We start from the raw sequence: 12,780 nt of genomic DNA, 5'->3' as shown, positions 1-12,780 counted from the left end.
CTATATTGTAATTTTCGTACATGAAGACCGTTATTTCTGTCCCCATAATTCCTGTCAAAATAAATCAATCTGCGTAAAAAAAAATTCTGACAACAATGTCAGAATTTTTGAAACATCTCATCTGTCTTTGAACTTATTCAAATCCAAAGACATACAGAAATTCTGACAAATTGGGAAGGTCTAAAGTGAAAAAACAAGCTGCTCTGGAAGCAATTTTTCGTAAAGCTTCTTCAATATCATCTCTGACGACAACAATTCATGTCAATTCTAAATCCAAAAGTATAGAAAAGAAAGTCTCCACCAAACTAGTGCTTGCCACCATCAATGCCGTCTCAGCGTTTGGCAAATTTAGCTAGCGCCCAAAAGGCCCCACCACTTGTTGAACTATTTCACTCCTTAAAGAATCATTGATATGAAGAGAGACATAAAAAGGGCCTCTGAATCATCTGCAACCGGTAGCGATTAGTGCACACAGTAGCATTGTTGGAGAAATTCAAAACCGTTCAGCTCATCTTTTAGCAGTTAAGTATTGTGTCAATAGTATTTTACAAGTGGATGAGCATAATAGTATTCCTATTTAATATTCTTCTTATGCCTCATTGTGATAGGTCTGAACTGAGCATACGGAGGCTAATCAAGCTGCAAAATTCTGTCATGCGTTCGTACCAAGCGTACACATTCCAACCGCTTGGATGCTCAATTCGGGGATAATGAGCAAGGTAAATTTATTTTTAACATATTTTTTCTCTAAAGTGAGAACAAAGATTGAAATATGGTAAATTGTTTGCTTTACGGTTATCTTTACATTGGTAGTAGGGGGATAATTATAGTTAGTGATTATCCGAAATTTATCAACATAGAACTGGATCTAGTAGTTGATTCACTGATCTGTTTGCTTTTACACATTATATGCAATGCACAAGTTTCAATTCTCAAATGACATGTATTTTCCTTTATCTAGAGCTATATCATTTCTTCTCTTGGAAAAAAGATATTGTTCCTTCAATTGTTAACTTTGTAGATTAGTAATAGTAAAGTGTATTCACAAATTTCACACTCTCATAGTAAACTTCAAAGCTGCAATTATAAAACTTGATGAAATAAATACACAATCCATGCAGATAAAGCAGGCTTCCATGACTCTAGCCAAGATGTACATGAAAAGAGTGACAATGGAGCTCGAATCCAACTGGAACACAGACAGAGAATCTAGCCAAGATTCTCTTCTGCTTCAGGGTTCATTTTGCATACAGAGCTTATCAGGTAACATTTGACATCTGCACGGGTATCAAACTCTCGAGTTAACTCATACTTTTACAAACTTACAAGTTTAGGTCACGAAATAGAGTCTATGCACTGTCGAACCAAATTTTTTGACATCTTGATTGTTGTAGTTTGCTGGAGGCCTAGACTCGGAAACACTGCACGCTTTCGAAGAGATAAGGCAACGCATACCGGGACACCTTGCAGCAGGATCTCGAGAACTTTTGGCTGGCATACCAATGGCAATCATCATGAAAAGCCATTGATTTTCTTCTACTATGCTCTTTTGGACTCTTGGTTGTCACCACCAAAAGCTGGAATACTAACATTCATTACTATTATTTTTTTTGTTTTCCTCCTTATCTATCTCCCTCCAATGGTCCCAAAACAGAAGAGATAACAAAAATGGAGAAACACCACATATTCACATCACAATCATGCATGAGATGAGGTTGACCTTTATGAAGAGGGAATGGCTAATATGTGATACGTAAAAATTTATTTTCACGTAATTACCGGCAAGTATACCGGGTCGTATCAAATAATAAAACTCACTAAGAGTGAGGTCGATCCCACGGAGATTGGTAGATTAAGCAACTTTAGTTAAATGATAGATTTAGTCAAGCAAACATGGTTTTGATTTCATGAGATTTGTGATTTCTGAACATAATTGCAAAAATTTAAATGGCAAGGAATTTAAAGAACTAGAATAAAGAAGAACAATGAAAGTAAAAAACTGAAACTTAAAATGCAAAAAACTTAAATGACATTAAAGGTAGCTTGCAAGAAAGTAAAGATTGCGGAATTATAAAGAGCAGAAGAGTAGATTGCAAGAATTAGATAAACAGAATGTAAATGGCAAGAATGATAAATTGCAAGAAGATAAAAGGGAATTGGGTAATGGGTATTCAAAATAACTAAAGAACAAAAGAAATGAGAATTAATGATGGAAAGGATCATTAAGGATCGGAGATGCAAATTCTCATGAATTGATGTTGATCAATTTCTTCTCAATCATGGGTATAGATCCATGGCAAATTATGGTTAATTGAGTCCCAATCTCTTGGTAACTCAATTTCTCTCAACACAACCAATTGTCACTCTCGTGATCTAATTGTTCATGAGAAGAGATGAAGTTCAATTCCTAATCCAAGCCACACAACTTCCAGAATCTCAACTAAGGGAGGTTACATCTCACATACCAACCAAAGTGTATTGATAAAGGAAATCATGAAAGGATGAACTCTAAACTGAATTATGTAGCTCCTTTCTTAAATTCACCACATAATTCATATAGATTAATCCCTCTCTCGATGGTGATTGAATCTGTGAAGAACAAGAGTTTCCTTTTAGATGAACCACTTGAATTGAGAAGGAAAAGAAAAGTTATCAACTCATTCAAATGAGCAGAGCTCTTCCCCCTAATGAAAGTGGGGTTTAGTGAATCATAGCTCCAATTTCAACAACAATTGCAAAGATGAAAATTAAACTAAGTGTAGAGACGAATGAAGAAGAAGAAGAAGAAGTTCTTAAAACTCAAATTCAAAATTACAGGAAAAACAAAATAGAAGACCGGTGAGAAAAAGTGGAAACCCAAAAAAAACTCTAAAAGTAAAAGTGTCTAAGAGTAAAAATTGCTAAAAAAATAAAAGTCAAAATTCCTTTAAAGTATCAAACTCTTCTCTATTTATACTACTCCTAAAACTCCTTCAGAGATCTTCAATTGGGCTAGCAATGTGGGCTCTATCCTTGTTGAATTCTTGGCTTAGTGGAAGATGTAAATAGAAGAAGTGTTGCTCAATAGGGAGAGAGAGGCTCATTCATAATGCTCCTGGCCCAATGATTTGGCGTTCTTGCCAATAACACTAGCCTTAATGCACGTTGGCAACGTGCAAAGTATTTTCCTGGAAGTGGGCATTGGTGTTTGGGCGTTGTTAGCCCAAGTTGTTGCTAACAACTTGCTTTTCTTCTTCTTGACTCTACTTTCATGCTTAATGTTGCCCAGAATTTGAGTGTCAATCCTCTACTTCAATATGGACTATCATACATCATTGGAAAGCTCAGAGTGTCTTCTTTCTAATGCACTTGGAATCATCTCAATTGGATTTTTTAAGCTCAAGTTATGCTTCCTCAAAGAAGATAAGGTCAGGCTGCCAAGTTTGTTGAAGTTGTTGCTGAACACGCCCCTCTCTTCCAAGTTGGCAACGTGCCAAACCTCCCAAGGCTGAGACATGGGGCTGGCGTTGTTGCTGAACACGCCCCCTTGTTGGCACGTTGGCAACGTGCTCGCTGCTCCCCTCCAGGGCCCATTCATGCTTCCTTGAATTTCAACCTCATTTCCTTATTTTTGGGGCCTAAAGATGACTCTGATTCGAGCTTTTATTTCATGCTCCACTATAGACTATTATATATGGTTAGAAAGCTCTGAATGTCTTCTTTCCAACGCAACTGGAAGCACTCAATTTGGATCTCTATAACTCAAGTTATGCTCGTTTGAAGGAGACAGGGTCAGGCTGCCAAAATCGCACACGTTTTTGGTGAAAACGCCCTTGTTTCCAGCGTTGCCAACGTGCTCAGATTCTGAAGCTCTAAATAAATCCAGCTTTTGAAGCTTCAAATGAATGCCAATTCTATACTATGATATATGGTTGGAAAGCTCTGGATGTCTCCTTTCAAATGCCGTTGGAATCACCTCATTTGGAGCTTTGTAGCTCAAGATATACTCCATTGAAGGAGGTAAGGTCAGGCTGTCCAGCTCACCAGCGTTTTTGGCAAACACTCCTTTGTATTTTCAAGTTGCCAACGTGGGTTGCTTCATTCCAAGGTTGCCTAGATATTGGCGTTGTTGATGAACACTCCCTTATAACTCCAAGTTAGCAACGTGCTCGTGGTTGCTTCCTAGCTCCAAGTTTGCTGCGTTGCCAATGAACACGCCAATGAACCCACTTTGGCAACGTGCTCCTTTCTGAGGCTCCAAATGAAGCCAGCTTTTGAAGCTTCAAATGAATGCTAACTCCATACTATGATATATGGTTGGAAAGCTCTTGATGTCTACTTTCCAATGCCACTGGAATCACTTCCTTTGAAGCTTTGTAGCTCAAGTTATGCATCCTTGAAGAAGGTAAGGTCAGGCTGCCAAGTTCGCTGGAGTTGTTGCTGAACACGCCCCCTTTCTTCCAAGTTGGCAACGTGCTGGCTTCTCCAGGGCTGCTTCCTTGCTTGGCGTTGCCTTGGAACACGCCAATGCTCTCCCAGCCCAACAACGTGCTCGAGCCTTCCCTATGGCACCAAGCTTTGCTTGCTACGTTGCCAAGGAACACGCCTTCAGAACTTGGCGTTGGCAACGTGCATCTCCCTTTCCTGGGCCAAGTCTTCTATTCAGCGTTGTTTTCCTGCGTTGTCCTCAAACACACCCTTCATCTCTAGGCTGGCAACGTGCTCGAGGCTTTGGACTAGCTCTCCAAGGTTGCTTGCTGCGTTGCCAAGGAACACGCCTTCAGAATTTGGCGTTGCAACGTGCTTCACACCCTTCCTACCCAAGCCTTCTTGTTGCTGGCATTGTCACCAAACACGCCCTTGTTGGTGGCGTTGGTAACGTGCTTAGGAGAGAGCCAGGGCTGTCTTCCATTGTTGGGCGTTGTTGGCAAACACTCCAGCTCTTCCTGGAGTTGGCAACGTGCATGATCACTTCCCAGGGTTGCTTCCTTTGTCCCTGGCGTTGCCTAGGAACACGCCCTTGTTCCTGGCGTTAGCAACGCCCAAGTCCCTTCCTCCTTGCCCTGTTTGCTATGCCCCCAATCTTTCTTGCTCCAATTCTTGCTCCCTTGCCTTCTTGCTTCATTACCTATCATTAACCCAAGAAATTGTCTCAAAGTATTGCCATTCCATGCAATCAATTTCAAGAGATTCATTCATACTCATTCATTTGTAAACTTCTTGAATTATTTGCATCAATATGGCCAAGTTCCACCTAATTCTTGGTTCATGAATGCATGGAGAGAAAGTTCATATAACTGCTTGTTTATTTTGATGAAAATGAATGAAATTAAGCTAAAACTACTTAAACTAACTAGCTAATATAGCAAAGATGCAAATGCATCACAACACCAAACTTAAACCTTGCTTGTCCTCAAGCAAGAAAAGAACTATGGACAAAGGTTTCTTTTAATTGGAACAAGTTGAGGGATAGCTTGTAATGCCTTGGTGAGTGAAGTGATTAAGTGATGGTGGGGTGAACTCTGAATTATATGCTCATGCAAGGATTCCAGTGCTTATTAGTCCCTACATTTTAGAAGTCTTAGATCTTAGGATTTTCATTCAAATGATATCATGGAAATCTCTCTATAGGTAATCACCTTGAAGCAGTCTTATAGTTTTTGTGTCTTGGCCTTGACTCTAAGTGTCATGTCTCAAAGCGGCTCTTTAGATATGCTTTCAATCAACACTCCCAAACCAGTTGGTTTTAAGGTATTAGGTGTTGAAGCACCCCTTAGGATTTACTTGCTCAAGCCTCTCTCTTTGACACAATTCTACCACAAGATTTAACTAGGATAATAACTTTTTGAGTTCTTATTTCTTTCTTTTTCTTCCTAGTAATTGATGCTCAGAGCCTTTTGCCATGTTCTCTCTCTTTTTTTTTCTTCTATTTTTTTTTGCTGCTTCTTGGATCAAAAGATATTTGAGAATCTCCACAATACTTCTTTGAACTCTCTTTCCTGCCTATGAGCTCCCATGCAGGTTTTCACAAACATGCAACCTCAATACACAATCATACAACTAGAACCACCACTTCTCTTAATCTTTTGCTTGCCTCAAAACAAAATTTTGACTCCTCAATCATTCTTTTCAAAGAACTGTTCTCTGTTTGCAATTTATGGATCTTGAGTGTAAGTAGATTTTCAAGTGTATGGTGCTAGGATGTATTTTGCATCTTAGTTATTGAACTTTTAAAGAGATTATACTAAGCAGACAAGCAGGGGTGCAGTATTGCTTTCAATCATAACAGTTTTAAATAAAAGACAATCACTTAACAATACAACCTTTTGGAGTTTACTTGCTTTACTCCTTATCATCATCATTGTTGGTCTTTACATCCCTCTTTGTCTCTTTGGTTGATGATGCTTAATCCTTCCCAAGATTGAAGTGACTGCCTACAATAAACTTTGAAAGTTGCTTGTCCCCAAGCACTTGAGAGATGGTTAGCATGCAGTTATGCTTGTGAGTTCTTGAACTTAAGTTGGTGTGGGAACACCAAACTTAGTTCCTTGCCTACTTCTATATGCTAACACAGAATGCTTCTTTCATGCATGCATACTACATCATGTGCTTTAAGTCTATGAGTAAATAAAATGCAGGACTAAAAGGTAAACAAATGAAATTGCAGGCTTAGTCAATTTCTATGATTGTTTGGGATTTGTGATTATTCATAATTGTCTCAAAGGTTACTTTGTTTTTCATGAATGTTGGTGGAACACCAAACTTAGTACCATGCATTCACCCTTAAATTTTTTTTTTGTTGATACAATCACATTGGTGTGGAACACCAAACTTAATTCCTTGCAATACATAGAAGTTGAACTAACCATTTATTCTGAGAAGAGTATAAAAAATAGTTACCTAAGGTTGGGTTGCCTCCCAACAAGCGCTCTTTTATTGTCATTAGCTTGACGGTTGTCCCTCTTTAGGGAGGATGATGATCATAGTGCCTTAATCCTTCCCCTCTCACCGTGAGCTTCCTTCCAGTATCCTTCTTGATGATTTCCACATGTCCAAGTGATAGGATTTTGTTCACTGTGTAATATCCAGAAAAGTGTGGAGATGTTTCCATTGGTTGGTAAGTTAGCATCACTTTATCCCCTGGTGAGAAACCTTCAGTGGGGATTTTCTTGTTTCTCCATCCTCTTGGCACTTTCTTCTTGGGACTCTTTTCTTTTTCAGGAGGTAGTTCAGGTTTCGAAGTCTCAATTTTTGGAATGTCTTTGCTGAGAATCTCAAATGCAGGCTTTGGTTGTAGCTTCTCCTCTATTCTTTGAGCTTTTTGCACCACTTCTACCTCTTCCTTTCTTTTCCAGCATGAGCTTAGGTGCATTGGAAGTGTTTCATCAGGTGCTTCTTTCAAGTTTGGATTTATGGAATCAATCTTCATACACTCCTCCTCTTGGGTAGAATCTTGCAAATTCTTGAAGACATGGAACACTATATGCTCTTCATGCACCCTTAGCATCAATTCTCCTTTTTCAACATCTATCAATGCCCTGGCAGTAGCTAAGAAGGGTCTCCCTAGGATAATGGGAGTGTTGCCATCTTCCTCTATGTCTAGGATGACGAAGTCAGCTGGGAGGAAAAATTTGTCCACCTTTACCAATACATTCTCCACAACACCAAGTGCTTGCTGAATGGATTTGTCTGCCATTTGAAGGGCTATTTTTGTGGGTCTCAATTCATGAATCTGAAGCTTCCTCATCAGGGATAGAGGCATTAAGTTGATGCTTGCACCAAGATCACAAAATGCTTTCTCAATTGTCATGTTGCCTATGGTGCAGGGGATATGAAAGCTCCCTGGGTCCTTCCTCTTCCTTGGTAATCCTTTCTGGATGATGGCACTACACTCCGTGGTCATTACAACCATTTGTCCCTCCTTCAAGGATCTTTTCTTTGTTAACAATTCCTTCATGAACTTTGCATACAATGGCATTTGTTCAAGTGCTTCTATGAAGGGGATGTTGATGTGCAGTGTCTTGAATATCTCCAGAAATTTGGAGTATTGCTTCTCTTTGTTCTCTCCCTTGAATCTTTGAGGATATGGTAGCATTGGTTGATATGCTCTCACTGCCTCTTTCTTAGTTGACTTATCACTTTGTGTAGAGGTTTCTTGCTCCTGCTTTTGCTCCTTTACCTCTTCTTTCAAGCCTTCTTTGTTGTGCTCTTCCTGAGTGATGGCTTCTGTCTCCACCTTCTTACCACTTCTCAGGGTGATTGCTTTACACTCCTCCCACTTTATGGCTTTTCCTGTGTCCTTTGGATTGGAGATTGTATCACTTGGGAGAACATTGGTTGGCCGTTCAGCTTGTTTGGCCAATTGTCCCACTTGTCGTTCAAGGTTCTTCATGGTGGCTTCATGTCTCTCTTGTCCTTTGAGCAAAATTTCTTGCCCCTTGGCTAAACCTTGAGTGGTCTGGGCAAGTGACTGTGTGTTTTGGGTAAGGGCTTGCAAGGCTGCTTCAAGACTTGAGATCCTGGTTTCATGATGGTCAATGGGTGGTATGGTAGGGTATGATTGTTGTGGCTGGAAGTTGTTTGGAGCATTGAGGTGGGCATTTTGTGAGTTGAATGGTGGTGTGGAGAAGTTATTTTGGTGAATTTGTGAATTGTTGTGGGTTGGTTGATATGTGTTTTGTGGTTTTTTGTATTGGTTAGTGTTGTTAGATGAATGATTTTGGTTGTGTGTGTTGCGAGAATGGTTGGAGTTGTTGTTTTTCTGCCACTGGTTTTAATTATCACCCCATCTCAGGTTGGGGTGGTTCCTCCAGGATGAGTTGTATGTGTCACCATGGAAGTCATTTTGAAATGAACTTGAGGTATTTTGCATGTATTGAACTTGTTCTTGTTGCTGCTCAACATTGCCTGTTTCATTTTGACCCCATTCAATTGAAGCTTGATTTGTTGTGCTCACTGAAGCTAGTTGGAGGCCATCTATTCTCTTAGCCATCATTTTCATTTGTTGCTGGATTTGTTGGTGCATCAACTTGTTCTGTGCCAAGATTGTATCCAATCCTTCTAGTTCCAACACGCCCTTCTTTTGAATAGGTTGGCGTTGCCTCTGATGAGCAAAGAAGTATTGGTTATTTGTCACCATGTCTATGAGATTCTGAGCTTCTTCGGCTGTATTCATCAATTGTAGTGAGCCTCCTGCAGAGTAATCCAAGGACTCTTGAGATTTTTCAGTCAACCCTTCATAGAAATTTTGAAGTTTATCCCATTCACTGAACATCTCAGGTGGACATTTTCTAATCAGGGCTTTGTATCTTTCCCATGCTTCATACAATGATTCCCCATCCATTTGAGTGAATGTTTGCACCTCCGTTTTTAACCTGATGATCCTCTGAGGCGGATAGAACTTGGATAGGAATTTATTCACCAGATCATCCCAAGTGTTGATACTTTCTTTGGGGAATGTCTCCAGCCATTGAAATGCCTTATCCCTCAAAGAAAATGGGAATAATAGCAGCTTGTAAACATCTGGATGCACACCATTTGTCTTGACAGTTTCACAAATTCTTAGGAAGACAGATAGGTGTTGATTTGGGTCCTCAAGGGGGCCTCCTCCATAGGAACAATTGTTTTGCACGAGAGTGATGAGATGAGGCTTCAATTCAAAGTTGTTTGCATGAATATTGGGAGCGAGTATACTGCTCCCACAGTGTCTTGGATTTGGGAGAGTGTAAGAAGCTAGAACTCTCCTTTGAGGTGGGTTGTTATTGTTGGCAACTCTCTCTGGGTTGTTATTATTGGCAACTCCCTCAGCATGGTTATGTGAATTGCCCTCCATGACTTGGTCTTCTCCGTCTGAATCCTCTTCTCCAATAATGTTTTTCCCTCTTTCAGCTCTTCTTAATCTTCTGAGGGTTCTTTCGTCTTGTTCACAAAAAGTGGGTATAATTCTCCTTGTACCTGACATGCAACCAAAGCATAAGAATCACACAACACCAGAAAGGCAATAACACTTCAATCCATGGCTGAAGTGAAATGTTAGTTGGCTTAAGCAAAAATTCAAACAGTTAGTGTGTTAGTTAAAAGTTAAAGAACAAAAATAAAAAGTGCTAGATCTAGATCTTCACTTAACTTAATCATTGTCAATCTAATTCAATCCCCGGCAACGGCGCCAAAAACTTGATACGTAAAAATTTATTTTCACGTAATTACCGGCAAGTATACCGGGTCGTATCAAGTAATAAAACTCACTAAGAGTGAGGTCGATCCCACAGAGATTGGTAGATTAAGCAACTTTAGTTAAATGATAGATTTAGTCAAGCAAACATGATTTTGATTTCATGAGATTTGTGATTTTTGAACATAATTGCAAAAATTTAAATGGCAAGAAATTTAAAGAACTAGAATAAAGAAGAACAATGAAAGTAAATAACTGAAACTTAAAATGCAAGAAACTTAAATGACATTAAAGGTAGCTTGCAAGAAAGTAAAGATTGCGGAATTATAAAGAGCAGAAGAGTAGATTGCAAGAATTAGATAAACAGAATGTAAATGGCAAGAATGATAAATTGCAAGATAAAAGGGAATTGGGTAATGGGTATTCAAAATAACTAAAGAACAAAAGAAATGAGAATTAATGATGGAAAGGATCATTAAGGATCGGAGATGCAAATTCTCATGAATTGATGTTGATCAATTTCTTCTCAATCATGGGTATAGATCCATGGCAAATTATGGTTAATTGAGTCCCAATCTCTTGGTAACTCAATTTCTCTCAACACAACCAATTGCCACTCTCGTGATCTAATTGTTCATGAGAAGAGATGAAGTTCAATTCCTAATCCAAGCCACACAACTTCCAGAATCTCAACTAAGGGAGGTTACATCTCACATACCAACCAAAGTGTATTGATCAAGGAAATCATGAAAGGATGAACTCTAAACTGAATTATGTAGCTCCTTTCTTAAATTCACCACATAATTCATATAGATTAATCCCTCTCTCGATGGTGATTGAATCTGTGAAGAACAAGAGTTTCCTTTTAGATGAACCGCTTGAATTGAGAAGGAAAAGAAAAGTTATCAACTCATTCAAATGAGCAGAGCTCTTCCCCCTAATGAAAGTGGGGTTTAGTGAATCATAGCTCCAATTTCAACAACAATTGCAAAGATGAAAATTAAACTAAGTGTAGAGACGAATGAAGAAGAAGAAGAAGAAGTTCTTAAAACTCAAATTCAAAGTTACAGGAAAAACAAAATAGAAGACCGGTGAGAAAAAGTGGAAACCCAAAAAAAACTCTAAAAGTAAAAGTGTCTAAGAGTAAAAATTGCTAAAAAAATAAGAGTCAAAAGTCCCTTAAAGTATCAAACTCTTCTCTATTTATACTACTCCTAAAACTCTTTCAGAGATCTTCAATTGGGCTAGCAATGTGGACTCTATCCTTGTTGAATTCTTGGCTTAGTGGAAGATGTAAATAGAAGAAGTGTTGCTCAATAGGGAGAGAGAGGCTCATTCATAATGCTCCTGGCCCAATGATTTGGCGTTCTTGCCAATAACACTAGCCTTAATGCACGTTGGCAACGTGCAAAGTATTTTCCTGGAAGTGGGCATTGGTGTTTGGGCGTTGTTAGCCCAAGTTGTTGCTAACAACTTGCTTTTCTTCTTCTTGACTCTACTTTCATGCTTAATGTTGCCCAGAATTTGAGTGTCAATCCTCTGCTTCAATATGAACTATCATACATCATTGGAAAGCTCAGAGTGTCTTATTTCTAATGCACTTGGAATCATCTCAATTGGATTTTTCTAGCTCAAGTTATGCTTCCTCAAAGAAGGTAAGGTCAGGCTGCCAAGTTTGTTGAAGTTGTTGCTGAACACGCCCCTCTCTTCCAAGTTGGCAACGTGCCAAACCTCCCAAGGCTGAGACATGGGGCTGGCGTTATTGCTGAACACTCCCCCTTGTTGGCACGTTGGCAACGTGCTCGCTGCTCCCCTCCAGGGCCCATTCATGCTTCCTTGAATTTCAACCTCATTTCCTTGTTTTTGGGGCCTAAAGATGACTCTGATTCGAGCTTTCATTTCATGCTCCACTATAAACTATTATATATGGTTGGAAAGCTCTGAATGTCAGCTTTCCAACGCAACTGGAAGCACTCAATTTGGATCTCTATAACTCAAGTTATGCTCGTTTGAAGGAGACAGGGTCAGGCTGCCAAAATCGCACACGTTTTTGGTGAAAACGCCCTTGTTTCCAGCGTTGCCAACGTGCTCAGATTCTGAAGCTCTAAATGAAGCCAGCTTTTGAAGCTTCAAATGAATGCCAATCCCATACTATGATATATGGTTGGAAAGCTCTGGATGTCTACTTTCAAATGCCATTGGAATCACCTCATTTGAAGCTTTGTAGCTCAAGATATACCCCATTGAAGGAGGTAAGGTCAGGCTGTCCAGCTCACCAGCGTTTTTGGCAAACACTCCTTTGTATTTCCAAGTTGCCAACGTGGGTTGCTTCATTCCAAGGTTGCCTAGCTGCTGGAGTTGTTGATGAACACGCCCTTATAACTCCAAGTTAGCAACGTGCTCGTCGTTGCTTCCTAGCTCCAAGTTTGCTGCGTTGCCAATGAACACGCCAATGAACCCACGTTAGCAGCGAGCTCCTTTCTGAGGCTCCAAATGAAGCCAGCTTTTGAAGCTTCAAATGAATGCTAACCCCATACTATGATATATGGTTGGAAAGCTCTTGATGTCTACTTTCCAATGCCACTGGAATCACTTCCTTTGGAGCTTTGTAGCTCAAGTTATGCATCCTT

This window comes from Arachis hypogaea, chromosome 12 (assembly GCF_003086295.3).
Source record: "Arachis hypogaea cultivar Tifrunner chromosome 12, arahy.Tifrunner.gnm2.J5K5, whole genome shotgun sequence".
Lineage (NCBI taxonomy): Eukaryota > Viridiplantae > Streptophyta > Magnoliopsida > Fabales > Fabaceae > Arachis > Arachis hypogaea.
Note: the sequence above shows the minus strand (reverse complement) of the source record.